The sequence below is a fragment of the Salmo salar genome, chromosome ssa10, assembly GCF_905237065.1.
Source record: "Salmo salar chromosome ssa10, Ssal_v3.1, whole genome shotgun sequence".
NCBI classification, from domain to species: domain Eukaryota; kingdom Metazoa; phylum Chordata; class Actinopteri; order Salmoniformes; family Salmonidae; genus Salmo; species Salmo salar.
The window spans coordinates 102,728,934-102,749,869 of NC_059451.1; the positions used below are offsets into that span (position 1 = coordinate 102,728,934).

At 43.7% G+C, this 20,936-nt stretch overlaps 1 long non-coding RNA gene across 1 annotated transcript in view; it reads left to right on the top strand.

The window, feature by feature from the left end:
• The window catches only part of LOC123724507 (uncharacterized), a 105,218-nt gene that overhangs the window by 36,977 nt on the left and 47,305 nt on the right, over window positions 1-20,936 (top strand). The window contains exon 2 of the long non-coding RNA XR_006757066.1: window positions 1,686-1,760. This is a non-coding gene — a long non-coding RNA (uncharacterized lncRNA). The remainder of the gene's footprint in view (window positions 1-1,685; window positions 1,761-20,936) is intronic.

Genomic DNA, 20,936 nt, shown 5'->3' on the forward strand with positions numbered 1-20,936 from the left:
GTTACCGTATTAAGACTAAACAGGATGCGCTCTTAGGCCTACAGCTCGATGGTAGTTAAACAAGGCTGCTATAGGCTACTGACATATTATTATAATGATGATAATAATAATTATAATAATAATAGTAAAACTAACAAGGAGATCAAGAAAAGGAGTGTTATTATTCTAAATATTTTTTTTCTGACAATTTGGAACAGTGTAAACAACACTAAAGTAATACTAGAGAGGCTGTTGTAACAAAAAAAGTGTAAAGCCTTTATTACAGCATAGCAAAGATTAAAAACATTTGTTTATCCTACATGTTGTGTTGCGTGAGGCTTGGCTCTCACAGAATCAGTAGGCTATTAAACAAACACTCAAACAGGCAACATAAGCAAGATCTGTCTTTTTCTATAGATATACTAAATGGATGATTTATTAAGCCAGGCACATTTAACAGTTAGGCTATTGATTACAGACCTAATTAAAATGGGGTTTCTCTCTTTTCTTAGACAATTAAGGCAAGGGCTGTTTTCTCGTCTCCTAACTCAACACAAATATGCTGGTTAACTTTGCTATTATGCACATAGTAATAGGCGCCAATTCAACAGCTCACTGATGTTTCAGAACCACGGACAGCAACCGCTATCAAACATAGGAGAAACCGCATTTGTTATAAAATAATATTATTTTTATTAATGTTGCAGCATTTCAGTAGCACATGCCTTAGAGGGATGGACTGTGATATCCCCACGGCGTCCACAATGAAATAGTCCACTCAGACAGGCGCGAATCAGACAAGTATGAATCAGACAGGTGTCTTGTACACCATGAATGTTTTATTTTTTGCTACTGCTCGACTAAAGAAATCTCGGTCAACCAACATTCTATCAACCAAACAATCGACCAGTCGACTAAATGGGGTCAGCCCTAGTATTTGGGGGCCGTCCAAATGGCCTGGTGGGGCCCACAGCTGTTCCTCTCTCCCTCTTTCTCTCTCGCTGTCAGGGATTTCTTCGTCGGAGGACGATATGGCGAAATCATCATCGGAAAATGAGGACCAATATGCAGCAGAGTTGAGATGGTTCATTTTGAACTTTTAATAAATTCCAAAACGAACACACAAAATAACAAAAACGAATGCACGATACACTGACAGTCCTGTTAGGTTTACACACACTAAACAATCTCCCACAAATACACAGACAAACACACCCAACTAATATAGGACTTCCAATCAAAGGCAACACCACACAGCTGCCTTCAATTGGAAGTCCACCCCAATTAACTCAACATAGAAACAGATCAACCAGACTACACATAGAAATACATCAACATAGACCATAACTCAAAACCCGGAAATAATACATCAAACGCCCTCCTAACTAACACACCACCCTGAACCACATAAAACAAATACCCTCTGCCACGTCCTGACCAAACTAAAATGACAATTAACCCTTATACTGGCCAGGACGTGACACTCGCGTTCTCTCTCTCTCTAGCTCTCTTTCTTGCACTCTTTCTCTCTCGCTCTCTTTCTCTCCGCCTCAGATACTGTATCAAAACAAGCTCTCAAAGGGAGCGCTCAGTTCATTGCAGTGAGGCAATGATGTGAAACACACGCAATACACACTGAGTGATGTGTGTTTAATGTGAGTGACTGATGACTGACTGATGTGTGTGTCTGCTCTTGTCCCTGTTAGGAAGGCGTGGCCAGCAGCCAGCCAGCGTGGAGCAGGACCAGAGAGAAGACAACCAGTGCAACCTAAGACAGATAGGTGTGTGTTTATGTGCAAATGTGTACTGTGCTTATGGGTGTGTTGTATATCCAATGAACATCTCATGGAACCCCCCCCCCCACACACACACACACACACATTCCTCCTCCCTAAACGTATGTCTGTTTGTCTGGATGGTCAGACTGATGGTTGTGTGTTTACCCGTGCGAGTCTTTTCCATTGAGACTTATCCCCACACCAGAGGGGCTGCCAGAGTTTTATGTTAACGTCAGCTCTTGTGTTGTGTTTCCATCAGGCGTGTGACACTAAAGACTTTGGTAAGAAGAATCAACAACCTCTGCATCATTGAAGACTGTTGCGTTTTGAGGTGTTCATGTTCAGGTAGCCATTGATATGTAAATGCCAGCTGAAAAGTACCCAGTGCTTGGCCCCAAGTCAGGGCAGGTCCGACAGAGGCGTGGCCCAGTGAAACACGGGTTCCTGTGCATGTAGGCCTAGTCTGAGACTTTTGGGTAAAACATCTGGGTAAATCAGTGTGTGAGCTGTAGCTCCAGGAACATCAGTAGAGCTATGCTAGCTATCCCTCAGATCTGCGGTCTGGATGTGATGCCGGCCTCAGCCACTGGGGGGCAGTGTCAGTCATGGTGCTGTATCTGGTGTGACTTGGGCTGCCTGTGAGAAATACCTTGGAGACTCTTGTTCCAGACTGACTCTTCTCCAGGTGTCTAACAACCATGTAAAGCCAAGGCATGTTCTTGTGCCATGCCAATGGAAACTCTTACCTTACTTATAGTGTTGGGTTAAAAATAGGTAGAAGGAAATTGCCCCATAGATCTTGCATCAATTGTTGTGTCCTCCCTAAAGTTAAGATTTGATACAGTATGTGTTGGAACCTTTAAATGTGCTCCAGGCCCTGCTTAATTTCCCATGTGAGATAAGAACCCTTGGTTCTTGTCTTTTCATTAGCCCTAACATGGTAGTCTGTGGACTAGTGGAGCTGCTGGAGCAGAGTGTGGAGGTATAGCCAGCAGTGTGAGATATCCTACTAGTGAAGAGGGACTCCCTAATCCCATAGAAAACATCACACATTTTACATTTACATTTACGTCATTTAGCAGACGCTCTTATCCAGAGCGACTTACAAATTGGTGCATTCACCTTATGATATCCAGTGGAACAACCACTTTACAATAGTACATCTATTGTAAAGTGGGGGGTGGGGGGTGGTTACTTTATCCTATCCCAGGTATTCCTTAAAGAGGTGGGGTTACAGGTTTGGGGTCAATTGAATTTCAGTTTAGGAAGTGACAAATGAATAAATTGAATTGAGAATGATCTGTTATTTTCTGAGGATTTATCATGAATCGATTAATTGAAGGTCAATTTTCTTCCCAAATGTACTAAATTGAGGAGGAATTGACCCCAACCCTGGTCTGCTCAGCCCTGTCCCGCTCACTACGCTTTAGGGGGACATGAGAGGTAACAAAGGGATGGTACCGACCTACAGACACACACCACTATGGCCTACATCACTATATAGCCTACTAATTTGTATTTATTGTTTACTATAGTTTATTTTAGTAAATACTTTAACACCTTTTTTTCTTAAAACGGCATTGTTGGTCAAGGGCTTGTAAGTAAGCATTTCACTGTAAGGTCTACACCTGTTGTATTCGGCGCATGTGACAAATAACATTTGATTGATATCTCTTTAACCATACTGCTGACATTGCAGTATGTTGAAACATAAATTGTCTAAGGGAAGTGAAGGGCTTTGAAAAAGGAGGGGGGGCTCAACCTTAAACTCAAACCTCAGGACTGTTAAATGCTCAAGCTTCAATTTGACAGAGGCTCAAAATTGTTACCAGATATGATATCCTCTGTGGCCCATACTTCAGCTTGTAAATAATAGGCACACAGGACTGGATGAAGGAAAGTAAATACATAATTGAAGAAATTAACATTGAGGAAAAACCAGGCTACAGATTGGCCCCGGAGGAATGGATTCCCCCCTTGGGCTTGAGAATCAGGATTACTCTTTCTATAAACTACTAACAGGTCTGGAGACAGTACAAACCACTGGTCCCATATTCACAAAACATCTCAGAGTAGGAGTGCTGATCTAAGATCAGGTCCCTCCTGTCCATAAAATCTTATTCAATATGATCTAAAAGGCAAACCTGATCCTAGATCAGCACTCCTACTCTGAAAAACTTTATGAAAACAGCCCCCTAAGCTGCAAGTGAGATGACTACTACAGTACATAATGCAGCAACAATGTAGGCATTGTCAATCAATTGACTTCTTGGCTTCTCTAAGCAGATGTCCACTGCTTTGCAAGTGTAATCTTATGTGTGAGTGTGTGTGGGTTGAGTGTGTCACAGCTGAGGGTTGCCTGGAGTAATTGTGTTAGTGATAGTGGTGCTGGACAGAAGGTAGAACCATTAGGGAGCAGGGGCAGCAGGTGTGGCGTTGGGGATTTGAAAGGGGAGTAATTGTGTTAGTGATAGTGGTGCTGGACAGAAGGTAGAACCATTAGGGAGCAGGGGCAGCAGGTGTGGCGTTGGGGATTTGAAAGGGGAGTAATTGTGTTAGTGATAGTGGTGCTGGACAGAAGGTAGAACCATTAGGGAGCAGGGGCAGCAGGTGTGGCGTTGGGGATTTGAAAGGGGAGTAATTGTGTTAGTGATAGTGGTGCTGGACAGAAGGTAGAACCATTAGGGAGCAGGGGCAGCAGGTGTGGCGTTGGGGATTTGAAAGGGGAGTAATTGTGTTAGTGATAGTGGTGCTGGACAGAAGGTAGAACCATTAGGGAGCAGGGGCAGCAGGTGTGGCGTTGGGGATTTGAAAGGGGGCACTTGTTTCTTGTTTTTTCTTTTTCATTATTTGTGTATTAGTATTGTACTGTTAGACATTTATTGCACTGCTGGAGCTAGATACACAATTTCGCTGCATCTGCTTTATCATTTACATATCAGTGTAAGAAGCAAATTAACTGATTTGGTTTGTACAGGCTTGGGTTGGGTTCACCACTCTTCCTCAGTGGAGCGTTACCCAAACGCGCAAAGTGATTTATGAGCTGCATTAGTGATGCTGGGAGCGATTCCTTTCTGAGGGCTTACGTCCTACTCTGTGATTGCCACTGTTTGTGTTTTTGTGTGTGTATATGCGAGAGAAAGGAAGTGTATGACTGTATGTGTGTGTACATCCGAGTTTGTGTGTATCAGGGTTGGTGTCGATTCCTTTTCAATTCCAGACAATTCAGAAAGTACACTAGAATTGGAATTTAGTTTACTTTCTGAATTGATCTCAACCCTGGTGTGTATGTGTGTGTATTTGTGTCTCTCTGAGTGTATGTGTGTGTGTACGTCGAGGGTCAGATCCTTCCGAGTTCCCACCACTGGTACCTGCTCTAGTGTTTCCCTCCTGGTAATGGGATACAGTGGTGTTTGATGGATAGTTGTTTGAGTGATGGATAGTTGTTTAAAAGACGTAATGGGAATGATTAAATGAAACAGGGCTGAGAGCCCATGGTTGAAACTGCAACGCCACTATACCCAATGACCCTGCCCTCCAGTGGAGGCTAATGAGAACGGCTCATAATAATGGCCGGAACGGAGCAAATGGAATGACCCATGTGTTTGATACCATTCCACTTATTTTGTTCCAGTCATTACCACAAGCCTTTTCTCCCCACTTAAGGTGCCACCAACCTCCTGTGATGCCCTCTGTCTGATGGGGCAAAACGTATGGGTTGAGGTAAAGATAACCAGCCTTTATGGCTGGCCCTAGAGACACTATTTGAGGTGTTTTTCTAGTCTTCCTACATAATGAGTGATGAGAGGGTGTTTCAGACATAATTATGAGTGATGAGAGGGTGTTTCAGACATAATTATGAGTGATGAGAGGGTGTTTCAGACATAATTATGAGTGATGAGAGGGTGTTTCAGACATAATTATGAGTGATGAGAGGGTGTTTCAGACATAAAGAGGGTGTTTCAGACATAATTGAGTGATGAGAGGGTGTTTCAGACATAATTATAAGTGATGAGAGGGTGTTTCAGACATGATTATGCACTATAGCTGTATTTTATTATGTAATGTAACCATGCACTGTCTATCCGAGATTGCTAAATAATTAGTTACAATGGCTGCTTCTGATGATTCCTCTTTCCAAGAAGAGCTTGATGACAAAACCATGTTGTTAATTTACATAGGAACATACAGCCCTATTTTTTTGATCCAGAATACACTGAAGAGGAGTTGAGACAGCGAGGAAAAATAATTGCGAGACTAACAAGCAGTGGCGGCAGCCTAGACCAGCTGGGCCAGAACTCAGGAGGACAAATTAGCTTGCTAGTACCACTGCAAGGCAAGCTAGCCAAGTTTGGCTATGTACTTGATATACCTAAAATGTACTATAGTCTAATGTTATAGCTAGCTAGCTAACTAGCCTAGCTAGCCTCCGTGCCTCTCATTAGGAGCAAAACTTGATAAATGTTTTGATGATAATGGCGGAGAGTAGCGGAAAGACTATGGCTTTATGACTCATATTAGTTTTGGAGTAACTATACCTGTGTGTTGTAGCTAGCTAACGTGTGTCTGTAAGACATCTCATTCTACACCTTGCTGCTACAGTAGAATTCATCAGTACACAACGATTGCCCATGAATGTGTAATACCATTTGTCTTTCTCTCACAGACAATACCACTTGTATACAAAGAAGTTGATGACCCAAGGAGATGTGAAAGATCCCATAACAAAATGTGTGTATGTTAAGATACATTTGAGTTTGGTGGAGGAGGAATAATGGTCTTGGGCTGTTTTTCATGGTTTGTGCTAGGCCCAGTGAAGGGAATGCTACAGAATTCAATGGCATTCTAGACGATTCTGTGCTTCCAACTTTGTGGCAACAGTTTGGGGAAGGCCCTTTCCTTTTTCAACATGACAATGCCCCTGTCAACAAAGCGAGGTCCATACAGAAATGGTTTGTCGAGATCGGTGTAGAAGAACTTGACTGGCCTGCACGGAGCCCTGACCTCAACTCCATTGAACACATTTGGGAAGAATTGGAACGCCGACTGCGAGCCAAGCCTAATCGCCCAACCTCTAACGCTCGTGGCTGAATGGAAGCAAGTCCCCTGCAGCAATGATTCAACATCTATTGGAAATCCTTCCCAGAAGAGTGGAGGCTGTTATAGCACCAAAGGGGGGGGACCAACTCCATATTAATGCCCATGAGTTTGGAATGAGATATTCAACGAGCAGGTGTCCACATACAGTTCATGAAGAGTATGTCAGACATTAACATACCTGTTGTGTAAACTCACCTCAGTTAGACAGACTAATCTATTGTTTTATTGAAACATGATTACTTGCCAACAAATTAAAGTTGAAATGATACACCAACTTTCTGCATCAATTGTTTTAGCAGTAAGTGTCACGGGCTGGCTCGAGGAACAACAGGAGAGGTAGAGTCAGGCGCAGGAGACAGAGAGTTCGTGACCACACTTCTTTATTTGAAGCACTGTACGTGGTCGACAAGGTATAGGGGCGCAGCCCTGAAAGATTCTGCGGTGGTGTACACAAATAAAAGAAACCACTGGCAGAAGGAAAAAAACTCAATACACGTTCTTTACGAACACACAAAACCCGGACAAGCAACACAATCACGTACAACCACATACATCCTACGCTAACCTAAATAACCCCCCCTTACTAATGACTAACCCAAAACAGGTGCGTGCCTACCTAGACCTAACCAAACGAAAGTGAAACAAAAAGGGATCGATGGTAGCTAGTAGGCCGGCGACGACGACCGCCGAGCTCCGCCCGGCCGAGGAGGGGCGCCACCATCCGTCACTGTCGTGACAGTAAGTCTAAAGCTAGTTTATCCAAATACATTTCATTAATATCACAATGAATTGATCCAGTTCAAGTCAACACTTTATTGATTTTTGATGCAGCAGGAATGATTAAGTCACTTGTCAGTACACTTGTAAAACATATTATATGAAACACCATTATATACTGTACATATGTACAAAAGCGATCACTATCTATACCACAATGCAGTTGTGAGCATACTAAGCATTCTATACTATATTACAACATCAGTCGAACTGAATATGGATATTGTGTTGGTTGAATGTTCCAGGCAGGTTCCAAGACGTTCTTCAGCAGGTGAACCTCTTCTTGAGATGAGTAAAGCCAGCTGGTTGTGCAGGCTTTGGCGTTATGGCAACATTGCCAGGGTTGTTGGGATGGGGGGCTGAGACTCTGGCTCCTTGTAGACAACCGTCTGGTCCTTTCTGCACACCACAGCCAGGTGGACAGGCCTCTTTTACCCTTTCTTTACCACCCACTGCTTCGACCTCTTGCACAATGATTAGCCACAATAGTGGACTTGTTGTTAGCCTTCAAAATAAAAGTAGGGCATAATTCTACTATTTGTATTCACGGTCAATGGCAAACTGCAAATTCCACTATTGTGCCTAATCCTTATTGTGGCTAGCTTCACAACACATGGTCCGGTCGAGCCTCACTAGCCAGATGAAGCTAGCTGGCTGCTTATAACTTTGGGCAACAGGGTTAAGTACCTGGCTAGCTATTTATTTTCATGAACTGAAATTCAATTTCAATAGGCGAACAACAAGTGGCAACCTAGCTAATACTTACAAGGATTCCTAAATCATTGCTAAGAATAATGAAAATGACTGCAGTTTCTACTGGTCATTGTTTTCAGGCTGGTTGTATTGGTGCTAGCTAGGTACCAAGCTAGAGCTAGCTACCCCAGAAGTTGTGGTCGAACAAATGATGCTTTATTACCAACGCGGTATTGTAAACACTAACACCGGGGAACCCAAGAGCAGACTCAGATGAGGAAACAGGGATGAATGAACCAAAATATTTCTTGTTACACAGAGATATGGAGTGCAGATCCGGGGAAGCTCGGATGAGTTGCAGAAAAACCAGATGTGGAGACAGAGGTTGGAGTTGGCTGAGTAGAACAGGGTAAACAGATCCTGAGGGGAACCCAAGGTTGTGATGGTGAGTAAAATCCAGAGGTAGGTAGTTGGGTGGTGAGATGTGGACCAGGAGACAGGAGCCAGCGACAGAGCGGTAATTAGCAGAGATTACGATCTGGCAGAGTGGAAGTGGCAGGACTGAGTATTTGTAGAGGTCTTGATTATGGAACGAGTTGCAGCTGGAAGGGATTTGCTCTGACTCCAGCACACCTGTCTCCAACCACACAATCACACAGAGAGGGAGAGAGCGAGAGAGAGTACTGGGGGAGTAACTGCAGGTTAAGAAGACACCGGATGAACACCAGAGGGTATAGCAGGAGCAGAAGTGACAAACACATTGTGGCCGATGTTTGCAGCCGGTGTTTGCAGACTTTTTTGTACAGGTTTGACAGTGCTACTGTATCTTTTGACACAAAGACCCAAACAGAGTTCCATAGCATGTGTGTCATGAAGCTAATAGCAGTGACGCTGTTACTGCTTAACTCCGGTAGGGCAACATCTGAAAAATAGCGCACTTGGTAGTGTGTACCGGTGCTCGACCAGTCGGCAAAAGCCAACATCACCCACAAAGAACGGTTGATTGTCAAGGGCATTGAATTCCATTATCTTGGCTTTAATGGATTTTGCCTTTGAGTTGTCGCGCTGAAATTGTCTTACCCTTTCAAATGACTGCTCGACTTGTTGACTGCTCGATCCACATAGCAGATATTGTGGGCTAGGTTAGGAATGCTGTGTTGCACGTGTAGCGCAACATTTTAGGTGGTGTCATTGCATCATGTACCTTACGTTATATAGGTATGCACAGTAGCTTTGACATCGGTTTTTAACGGTGTTAAACTAGACATCGGGCCGATACTCATTTTTAGATAATATTGACCAATTCCGATATGTTCACCGATATATCGTGCATCCCTAGTAACAACACATCCACCACGCTGATCCTCAACACGGCGGCCCCTTAGGGGTGCGTGCTCAGTCCCCTCCTGTACTCCCTGTTCACTCATGACTGCACGGCCAGGCACGACTCCAACACCATCATTAAGTTTGCCGATGACACAACAGTGGTATGCCTGATCACCGACAACGATGAGACAGCCTATAGGGAGGAGGTCAGAGGCCTGACCGTGTGGTGCAAAGACAACAACCTCTCCCTCAACGCGATCAAGACAAAGGAGATGATTGTGGACTACAGGAAAAGGAGGACCGAGCACGCCCCCATTCTCATCGACGGGACTGTAGTGGAGCAGGTTGAGAGCTTCAAATTCTTTGATGTGGTCCAAGCACACCAAGACAGTCGTGAAGAGGATACGACAAAACCTATTCCCCCTCAGGAGACTGTTAAAAGGTTTGGCATGAGTCCTCAGATCCTCAAAAGGTTTTACAGCTGCACCATCAAGAGCATCCTGACGGGTTGCATCACCACCGGATGTCGGTGTCAGAGGAAGGCCCTACAAATTGTCAAAGACTCCAGCCACCGTAGTCATCGACTGTTCTCTCTGCTACCGCACGCCAAGCGGTACCGGAGCGGCAAGTCTAGGTCCAAGTGGCTTCTAAACAGTTTCTACCTCCAAGCCATAAGACTCCTGAACATCTAATCAAATGGCTAACCAGACTATCTGCATTGCCCCATGTACATATGACCTCAATTACCATCGACACTGGTGCCTTTGCAAATTGACTCTGTACTGGTACCCCTTGTATATAGCCACGCAATTGTTATTTATTGCTGCTCTTTAATTTTTTGTTATTCTTATCTTACTTTTTTTGGGGTCTTTTCTTAAAACTGCGTTGTTGGTTAAGGTTGTTACTACAGCATTGTTACATCACTGCATTGTTACTACAGCTTGTAAGTAAGCATTTCACTGTAAGGTCTACACCTGTTGTATTTGGCGCATGTGACAAATGACATTTGATTTGAAGGTCATTGTCATCAGCAGCAGGATTAGTCTGTAGGACACACAGTAGTCAGTGATTAGACTACTTTGTCCCCATCAATACACAATCAAACAAGGTACTATATCTACCCACCTCCCTCATGTCAATAGATCATGCATACTAACATTCACACACACACACACACAATACCCACCCCCAACAGACACCAGTCAGTCACCCACACCATCGCCTCCCTAATAATAACTCATTTTCTCCAATGTAGACTTCAAGCCTTACAATCAACTAAGCCTCCATAATACAGAGAAAACTACAGTAGAAGTCGTAGCCTACTTGTAAACACACTAACTATGACAACAAGGCACGGTCCATGTGTATGCCTAGCTCCAGTATATTTATTTGCTCATCATGGGAAATATTTAGTAGACTTTAGTATGATTTTAGAAGTTGACTTACACTAGTTCCTGGTGCTGATGTTGACGCCTCTACTTATGTTGATGGAATCGAACTCTAAATAGAACACATAGTCACGTTAGCCTCAGGTAGTTAGTTAGGTTACGTTAGCTAACCGTTAGCTATTAAGCTAGCTAACGAAGCTAATGTTTGCTTGAAAAGTTACAAATCACATCGCCAGATAGCAGCTGGCTAATTACATGTTTTGGAATGTCTAGCCAGCATATTATGAAAGCTAGCTAGCTAGATTTTAGTTTAGATAAACAAATGTAGTTTATTAGCTAGGTAACGTTAGTTACGTTACCTCAGCTTGACTTATTTTCTGCTGCTCTGATGCCTTCCCCTTTGAAGTGTAGTGGAAAATCGATGGCATAGCTTCTCTTTTCAAAGTTCAATGACATGGCAACCCCATCAGTTGAGACTTCAGTTCCGTTTCGAAATCCTCTGGCTGTCAGAAGGTGGGTGTAGCTGGTGCATGAAGTCAGGCGCAGGAGAGCATAAATGAGTGAGCAACGTACTTTACTCAAAATAAAGGCACAAGGTAACAAATACACTTGACCAACAATAAACGGTAATCAATTACGCACGGGTGAAAACAGCACCCGTCGAAAACCAGCCATAACGTACCGAATGAACATAGAAACAATCACGTACAAAAACATGGGGGAAACAGAGGGTTAAATACATGAATATGTAATTGGGGAATGAAACCAGGTGTGTAGAAAACAAAGACAAAACAAATGGAAAATGAAAAGTGGATCTGCGATGGCTAGAAGACCGGTGACGTCGAAGTCGACCGCCGAACGCCGCCCGAACAAGGAGAGGGACCGACTTCGGCGGAAGTCGTGACACTGGCTGAAAGTGCTAGCTACAGACACAGACATTTGGTTATTTCTCACAACTGGATACGACTCCACTTAGCGGTACTGTGTCCTGAAATAAATATGAATTCTGGATATTGTGGTTTGCTTACAACCAGGAAATGTAGCTGGCCCCTTTCTACCGGTGAGATCGTATTTGCGTTTAGTGAGGAAATTCTAACTTTTTATGACACGTATAATATAATAATTTCATATAAATGGACATATATAGTAGAATTGAGCTGTGGTGAAATTTCCCTTTAACATTTTACATTTACATTTTAGTCATTTAGCAGACGCTCTTATCCAGAGCGACTTACAGTAGTGAGAGAGAGCTGACCCAAGACTGAACCCAGACATGTAAAACACTGCAAAGCACCTCATCTTGTGTTTTCTCTGCATGTGTTTGGCCCTGGTGTTTCCCAGGGCAGTGCTTTGTGCGTTGCTATTAGTGACAAACCTGCTTATCTTGGGTGGGGTTGGACATTCCTGTCTTTTGGGTTTGGACAGGTCTGTTCTCCTTCCTTCTGCTGCAGGAGCCCAGGGTGGAGCCTTGCCAGGGCCAAAGGCTGAGCATCAAAGTGAGTGAGTGAGTGAGTGAGTGAGTGAGTGAGTGAGTGAGTGAGTGAGTGAGTGAGTGAGTGAGTGAGTGAGTGAGTGGATACATGAGTATATTTGTGTGAGAGCATTTGTTAATGTGCATCTGGGTCTCAGTAATTTTTTTGAATGCGTGTACATATTTGTGTGCTTAACTGCATGCCTTTTCATGTACCGTTTTGCATCTCAGTCCATTTGTCTTAGCATGTGTGTATGTTACGATGCATTTGAGTCTTTGTGAGTATGCAAACGAGTACAGGGTACAGGGTTTGTGTGTGCGTATGTGAGCGAGCAGCAGGTGTGTACCACAACTTTTAGTTTGTGTTGCAGTGTGTATGTGTGCGAGTGTGTCTTCTGTATGTGTCATCCACCAAAAGTATTTGAGCTCGGAACAATAACACGTCCACTTCCTCCCCCTGATATCGCTGTGGTTACAGTCGAGGGATTGCAGACGGGACAGACCGTATCAGTCCAGATCAGAGCAGCAGCCTTTGTTGTGTTTTGGGTTGACTTGTCGGGACTGCAGCTGAGAATATTTCCTCTCCCGACACTTTTATCAGAGTTCTACTTTCCTCACAAGGAATCTAAAAATAATGTCTAACTCCCATCTGTAATTTGAAGCTGAAAATTCTGACTTATTACATTTTTTAACAGCTTCTAACACAATTAATACGTTTTGGTAAGTTTACTTTGAAAGTTCCAATAGTTTTAGTCAGGGGTTGGAACCAAATTTCTTTTCAGGTGTTTGGGATCCATTCCACTGTTCCAACCTACAAACTAAAGTTCTGATCTGGTTCGAACCTCCAAAAAGTACAGGTTTATGTAGTTCCTTTCTGTTCCTTTTTAAACCTCTAAAATAAACCTCACCAATCAGTGAGGATAGAGCAGCTTGCTATGGAGCGGGCAAGCTGTAGTTTTTTACATGCACGATGGATAGACAAGTGTAAGGCGTGAAATATGACTGAAATTTTACGGGTGGGGAGAGAGCGAGAGAGGGTGGAGGAGGACGCTTGGCCTCAAGCACTGGGCATCTTGTTATGACATGCATTATCTAAATTAGGCCCACAGAATTAATCCTACGGAGGAGAGGCTTCTATGGAGGAACTTTGAATGTCTTTGAACTTCCGATAGTTAGCTTAACGTGGGACCAGAGCTAGCTAATTAGCGAACAAGCTTGTGTGTGCAGAGCGTCACCAGAATTTAAATTAAAAACACATCTTACCTTTCTGTAGTTAATAAATCCAATGTGAAACATGATAACTATATTATCCTTAGTATTGAACAAGTTAATCAATTCTTCTCTAATTAAAAATCTCACCCTATTTTTTGAATCACGTTGTAACATCAGTAGGCTACAGTAGACTATGCTTCAGAGGGGGATGTGCAGGTAGCCTACAAATGCAAACACACTGGCAAATAGTTTCAGCTGGCAGGCAGACACCAGAATAGGTTTTGATGTGATAGAGTGAGGGCTTTGCATAGGCGCTTTGTTGCATTTTTTGTGGGACTGAAAAAGTGCCCACAGCGTAAAATAACGTTATTAACTGGTTTTAGTTGATATCTCTTGCTGTTTGAAGTAGTGTGGACTTGGTGTTCTGTCATTGCTTCAAAGTGCCGAGTGCACAGACAAACACCTGCTAAAATTAAAAGGGCATTGCTGAAATATTTTGGCATTTCTGTCCCTTCAGCAAGTGGATATAATTATTCTAACATAGTATAGAATAAAGTTAAATAATCACACGGTGCATCTTTGATCTTTGGCATCAGTATGAAGAATAGCGACTGGAGTTTTGCCTGACCAAGAAACAATCCAGGCCCTAGTAAATAATGGGTTATAAGAACGGCAGGGAAAAATAGACATTGTAGACTAGATCAGGAGGGAATTCCACTACATTGTTGCTAATGCTGTGAAGCGCTTGTCTGGGGTTGGATCACTCGGCAGAAGGATTTCTTTCACAACACCCTGCCTCTGATAAGGGCTTTTTAGCCTGACTGTTTATGAGAACGTGGGCTGATTTTATGCCTTTAAATGAAAGTGGTGGAGTGTCAGGTGCTCATCTCATCTGTGATTAAGTAGAGAGAGGTGTACCACTCTGCTCTAGTCTTTAGTCTGACTATGCCAATGCCCCCCATTCACCCACACCCACTGTCTAGACGGGATAAACACCTGTGTTTATAGACCCGCCGATTGACATACACACCTGACTGTGGTTGAAGTAGAAGGGGTGGAGTCAGATGATCATAATGCCTAGTTAAATGAAGGTTAAATAAAAAAATACATAAAAAATGATTGACAGGTGGTGCTGCTTTAATGAGGGAGGGGAGGGGGAGGGATGATGGAAGGGGAGGATTAGCCAATCAGGCCTGAGGAAGAGCACCTGCAGAGAGGTGAATATAGTAGCAGCTACCACCTGCTCAAGCTGTTGGAGAATGATCAACGTGACTGCTGCTCATACATATCAAAAGGGATTGGTAAAAATAGTGTGTATGTGTGTGCGTGTGCGTGAGTGCGTGTGCGGTTATAGATGTGTGTGTGTGCGTGCATAGATGTGTGTTTGGGGGTGCGTGCGTGGTTGTGTGCATTCCTGTTTGTGTGACTTTATGTATGTGTGAAAATGTGTGTTTGAATACGTGTGTGTGGTGTGTTTGTGTGTGGTACAGTGATGAAATAAGCATTTGTCGCAGCGGTGCTTCTGGTTCCCCAGCCAACAATAAGAACCCTAACAATGCCAATGAATCATGTTGTTTGAAGAGAGAGAGAGGAGATAACAAAGGCCATGGTGTTTAGATTTTTTTTCTGCGATCTGTCTCTATCTGGGTCTGCTGTGGGGGTACGTGTGAGCTGACTGAGGTTTCCTAGGCAGAGACGGCTTGATGATGAGAGTCATTATATATATCTGTTGACATGTTTGTGCTTCCAGCTGGGGCTTAATAGCGTGACTGGGGCCAACTTCTCAGGGCACCATGGAAACTCCATCAGAGGGTTGGAGCTAGATGACAAAGTGACAAGGCTGTCATGGTATTACACACACACACACACACACACACACACACACACACACACACACACACACACACACACACACACACACAATGAAACACTGTCTCTTTTCATTATGTAATCACTTTCTCACGACTGAGCAGAGATACTCTGGAGTGATAGCAAAGTTGCAAAGCACCCTGCCAATTTTAGGAGGGGACTGTTTGACGAAACAAATGGCGATACAAGTCAAACCTTAGGAGGCACCTTCATCATGAATAAAGCACAAACATTGTATAGCAATCTGAAAACACTGTGAGGACATCACACTTTTAGGGACACTACATTGGAAGATACCACAGTAAATCAGGACTGTTCCTTTCTCATGAGTCACTGCGAATCAACATCAAACATCATTACTGTGCCATCAGCCTAAGGCCCTATACTAGTATCCTGATTCGAGAGAGCGCATTACACACTTCTCCCATCTCTCCTCTCCATCACACAGCACACACAGCCTGTAGTCAGGACCACAGTCCAGAGAGCTGGCCCCACTTCTCCTGCTCCATTCAGATCCCTGCTTCTAAGAAACCAAATCCCACACAATCTCTGTGGATAGGCCTATCTGACTTCAGGATCAGCACCAGAGAAATCTCCCCTTCCTGTCTTTCGCCTGGCAGGGCAGAGCTCATGCATGCCAGCCCCTCTGTGTCTGTCTGAGTGGGAGGGAGGGAGGGGATAGGGAGAAGAGGAAGAATAATGTGTATGAGGGAGGAGAGAGGATGAGAGGATAGAGGGAGAGGGAGAAAGATATAGGGAGTGAGAGAAATTGAAGGAGAAACAAAGAATGTGATTGTATGAGAGCGAGAGAGAGGGGAATAACAGAGATTGCTTTGGTTATTTGTACCTGTTGATTTCATACCAGTAAAGAACATTGAATTGAAGGATAGAGAGAGTATGTGTGTGTGTGAAGTGAGTCAGAATGAGAGCGAGGGTTTCAGAATAAGAGCGATGGACCTGAGTGCTAGCTGTGCTCTGAGTCGCTCTGTCTGACAGTGCAATAACAGCAGCTACTGTGCAGTGACTAGTGAGCACATGGAGATGACACAGAAATCCAGCCAGCCAGCCCTCTACCAGGTTCAATATCTATCAGGACATTGATGCTAAACGTACAGTAGAGTCCATGGGGCACAGCCTTGGCAGCGTTTACAGTCTACCTCGCCATGTTTATTAGCATAGCCATCACGCTACAGTTTTATATCTCACAGCCTAATGGAGATTCCTCCTGACACCTGCGTTGTGTTCAGACTGCCGAGCAGAAAAGAAAGTGATAGGATGTAGAATGAAGGGAGCGAATAAGATAGGAGGATAATGGTTGAAAGTGCCCCTAAGCCCTAGCTTAGTCCAATATCTATTTGTGCTGTATTCTAACACCTATAGCAGGCATAACAATGACCACGGGAGTTGGTAAGACAGCATAACAGATGTTTGAAGTCTGTTTGATAAATGACCTTGTGATGTACACTGAGTGAGTGTGTGTATGTGTGTGTGAAGTGAGTCAGAATAAGAGCGTGAGACATTGAGTGTACAAAACATTAGGAACACCTTCCTAATATTGAGTTGCACCCCCTTTTTCCCTCAGAACAGCCTCAATTCGTCTGGGCATGGAGTCTACAAGGTGTTAAAAGCATTCAACAGGGATGCTGGCCCACGTTGACTCCAATGCTTCCCACAGTTGTGTCAAGTTGGCTGGATGTCCTTTGGGTGGTGGACCATTCTTGAAACACACGTGAAACTGTTGACCGTGAAAACTCAGCAGCATTGCAGTTCTTGACACAAACCAGTGCGCCTGGCACCTACTACCATACCCCGTTCAAAGGTACTTACATCTTTTATCTTGCCCATTCACCCTCTGAATGGCACACATACACAATCTGTCTGTTTTAATCTGTCTCCTCCCCTTCATCTACACTGATTGAAGTGGATTTAACAAGTGACATCAATAAGGGATCACAGTTTTCACCTGGATTAATCTGGTCAGTCTATGTCATGGAAAGAGCAAGTGTTCCTAGTGTTTTGTACGCTCAGTTTATACACATGTTTTGTGTGTATTAATTTTAATTGTGTTGTTATGTGGACTACGTTGTGTGTGGATGTGTTATGAATGCTTGTTATTGCATTTGTAAGTCTCTTTCAGCGTCCTTCAATTGAGTTGAAATAGTAATACTGTCTTTGTCCACTAGGGGGTAGGCCAGAAGCACAGTTGGGAGTGTTTGTTGTCTCTCTCGCTCTCTCCCTTGGATCAATGTTTGTGACTGGGTTTAATAGAATGCTGATTAATCTGACAGTGTTATTCTAGTCTAGTTACTCTGTTATACTGTAGTTCTATGTATTTAAAAGAGAGAAGGGAGAAAGACAGAGAAGGACAGAGACACCGAGCGAGAGAAACAATGAGCGAGGGAGAGAAAAGGAGAATGAAAAAGAGTAGAGTGTACACAAAACGGGCGGTCAGACCTCTGTGTTATTACTGTAAGCCTGCAGATCTTTGACACAATAACCCAGTGACAGGGAGAGCACTTAACTTAATCAAGACTCTGAAAACAGCCCTCTCTTTACCATTTTACGGTTTCCACTTTCAACTGTCCTAGCCACTGACCAGGCCTAACTGTCTCAAAGTATACCCTAAATGGATCAGACCTACTGTAACTGTCTGAAAGCATACCTTGAAGGGATTGTGATGAGAAGGGAAACCTTTGAAGAGCCAGTCAGTGTCTGAGTGAGATATGAGTCACTGTTGCTTTGTGATGAATCCATGCATGCAGTGTGCAGGGAGTTACATGTAGGGTGGAGGAGCTCTGCTTTTGGACAGGCTCACCAGTGTGGGAGAGATATGGGGGAGTGTGTGTGTGTGTGTGTGTGTGTGTGTGTGTGTGTGTGTGTGTGTGTGTGTGTGTGTGTGTGTGTGTGTGTGTGTGTGTGTGTGTGTGGTTGTGTCATACAGCTTCAATGTACTATACAGCTTCGTTTTTTTGTTGCCGTTCCTAATATCCTGTAGTTACAGTAATGTGTGTCTGTGTGACAGCGAGATGACAAATATATGTGTTGTTCTGCTTCCCTGTTGCGTGTTCAATAAATTAAAATGATTGACATTTTACCCCCCACCAATCACTTTCAACCAGCCATTTGTGATACAGTGCAACACATTACACAACACAGCAGGCAGAGCATAGCTAGATCTATGCCCATATTCACAGAGAGTCTCAGAGTAGGAATGCCAATGTAGGATCAGTTTTTGCCTTTTAAATCATAATAAATAAAGGGGGGGGGTGATGCAGCAGGGCTAGAGGAACAAGCTCCAGCTGAGCACTGTTTCCTTAACGAGGGTGTGGCAGCCCTCTAATTGATTGCCTAATGACTAAATGGTGTGCAGCTCTCGCTCTGGTAGAGAGCAGCACACCTCACGTGAGCTATGGCTAGGACCGATATGATTGGCAGCGTTGAAGCTTTTGGCTAGTCCTGTTGACTTGATGTTTTTATTTCTTACATTTTAAAAGTCTGGATCCTGGATTTTGTTAATAAAAGCCTCTTTGTTTGCACCGTGCTGCTGTCTCTTGTGCATTTCCCTTTGAGTCATTGACTATGCCTGACCCCCAGCCTAAATGATTTGGGGATGTATGTATCAAGCATCTCATGGTAGGAGTGCTGATTTTGGATCATTTTAGCCTTTTAAATCATAATGAGTATCATCATATAGTTGGGACCTGATCCTAGATTCATTGCCAGCATTCTGGCAATGAACACAGGCTTTGCTCTGTCAGATCAACTTGACTTGTATCATGATGAATGTAACCTTGGGGATCTGCATTGCAATCTCCACATCTCTTTAAAGGCCTAATTGCCATGGGTAAAGTTTGATCAGTCTACGTTACTGTACACGTACAGGACCAAAATGTTTATCTGATGCAATGACCTTATAAACCAAGCATCTGTTGTACACATCCAGGCCTATATTAATAGTAGGGGATGTTTAAGTGCATTTCCAGAGGAAGGTTATTTCTAGTTGGATGCTGCCAACTGTATGAACTATATGAAACACCTCTAATCAGTTGCATTTAATCTTGCTCATTAGGTGTTATGGGAATCATATGCGCGCACACACACACACACACACACACACACACACACACAGCAGGACATCATATCGAGTGTATGCCCCATCACAGCCCTAGTGATAGATGTGATAAAACCCTTGATAATCTCCACCACATCTCAGTGCATACACATTTACAGTGAGGGAAAGAAGTATTTGATCCCCTGCTGATTTTGTACGTTTGCCCACTGACAAAGAAATGATCAGTCTATAATTTTAATGGTAGGTATATTTGAACAGTAAGAGACAGAATAACAAAAACAAAAATCCAGAAAAACGCATGTCAAAAATGTTATAAAATGATTTGCATTTTAATGAGGGAAATAAGTATTTGACCCCTCTGCAAAACATGACTTAGTACTTGGTGGCAAAACCCTTGTTGGCAATCACAGAGGTCAGACAGTTCTTATAGTTGGCCACCAGGTTTGCACACATCTCAGGAGGGATTTTGTCCCACTCCTCATTGCAGATCTTCTCCAAGTCATTAGGATTTCGAGGCTGACATTTGGCAACTCAAACCTTCAGCTCCCTCCACAGATTTTCTATGGGATTAAGGTCTGGAGACTGGCTAGGCCACTCCAGGACCTTAATGTGCTTCTTCTTGAGCCCCTCCTTTGTTGCCTTGGCCGTGTGTTTTGGGTCATTGTCATGCTGGAATACCCATCCACGACCCATTTCAATGCCCTGGCTGAGGGAAGGAGGTTCTCACCCAAGATTTGACAGGACATGGCTCCGTCCATCGTCCCTTTGATGCGGTGAAGTTGTCCTGTCCCCTTAGCAGAAAAACACCCCCTAAGCATAATGTTTCCACCTCCATGTTTGACGGTGGGGATGGTGTTCTTGGGGTCATAGGCAGCATTCCTCCTCCTCCAAACACGGCGAGTTGAGTTGATGCCAAAGAGCTCCATTTTGGTCTCATCTAACCACAACACTTTCACCCAGTTGTCCTCTGAATCATTCAGATGTTCATTGGCAAACTTCAGATGGGCATGTACATGTGCTTTCTTGAGCAGGGGGACCTTGCGGGTGCTGCAGGATTTCAGTCCTTCACGGCGTAGTGTGTTACCAATTGTTTTCTTGGTGACTATGGTCCCAGCTGCCTTGAGATCATTGACAAGATCCTCCCGTGTAGTTCCGGGCTGATTCCTCACCGTTCTCATGACCATTGCAACTCCACGAGGTGAGATCTTGCATGGAGCCCCAGGCCGAGGGAGATTGACAGTTCTTTTGTGTTTCTTCCATTTGCGAATAAT